This window comes from Oryzias latipes, chromosome 13 (genome assembly GCF_053564925.1).
Source record: "Oryzias latipes strain Hd-rR chromosome 13, Olatipes_Hd-rR_3.1".
NCBI classification, from domain to species: Eukaryota; Metazoa; Chordata; class Actinopteri; order Beloniformes; family Adrianichthyidae; genus Oryzias; species Oryzias latipes.
This window is the reverse complement of record NC_136249.1, coordinates 16,951,226-16,952,500: the sequence shown is the minus strand read 5'-3', so window position 1 is coordinate 16,952,500 and position 1,275 is coordinate 16,951,226.

The window sequence follows — 1,275 nt, the reverse complement described above, 5'->3', positions numbered from 1 at the left end:
GAGAAGAAAGTTGAACTTGAATATCATGAACCAGACTGGAGGTCATTTGAAGGCTGAGGGACTGCTTTTATCACACAAAAAGAGGAAAAAAGAGAGAGGGATGACAGAGAAGGGAGGGGGGGTAGAAGGTTGATTATAGAATGGGGGGTAAGATCATTAAGTGTCAAACAGCAAGATAGCATCAAGTTGCTGAAGCCTTACAACTGACAGGCTGTGGAGCAGGAAAAACTAAAGTGGGCGGGGCCTATCAAAACACACACACACACACAGCCTCAGATGTTACAGACACATCTGATTGCTCCAAAAGTCCGTACACACAAACAACTCTTCATGGACATACAACCATTCACGTTCACACCTATGTCTATGTCACTATGTCACACACGGATATTTATGCATTCAGACTAACACACGTGAAATATTTCATTCCAAAAGCCATTTTGGCAAAGGTGAGCTAACACCTGTGCTCAAATGAGTATTTTTTTTTCTGCTGAAGTGGATGGTGGAATGTGTTAAGAGGGAGAGAACCCAGCTGCCCCCCCACCAAGACACCCACCGCAGCAGCAGCGGGGGCCGGGACCCCCCCAGCACCCACTCAGCGCAGCAGATAGAGACGGACCGCCCGCCGGGCAGCCACATTCGAGACTCAGGCAGGGCCAGCGGGCCCGCCACGGCGCCCCCACGCCAGAGGGCGCAGAGGGTGAGAGAGTGCAAGCCCCAGCCTAACCAGCAGAGCAGCCCCTCCACCCCGCCCAGAGGGCCCAACGAGGGGCCCCGCCCCAGGGGAGCACCCCAAGCCCCAGACAGGTGCCCCACACCACCCAGGAGTCCTAAGCATCCCCCCGCCCCGGCCCCAGGCATGAGTCAGGGCCCTCCCAGGAAGACCCGCCCCCACGCTCCAGGCAACCCCCCTCCCCAGGCCAGCAGGACATCAGGCCTCCAGGCCTCAAGTTCAACACCGCTTTTGTTCAAGGATCTAAATTGCTCTTCTTTAGAAGAGGCTGTTTTAAAGGCAGCAGAAAGACACCTGTCTGAAGAGAACAATTTACTAAATTTAAAAACTCAAACTCAAAAAAGTCGTGAAATGTATTCAACAACGATGTGGGGATTGGGTCTGAAGGCAGGTGGTTGGCTTTAACTGGGAGAGAACCAAGTGCCACGGCATCAACCAGGACAAAACTTTCCAGTGTTTCCTCTGATGAATACAATGTTATAGATTCATTAAAATCAACACATTTTTGAGTTAAAAGGCTAGATCTAAAAGCATTAATTTTA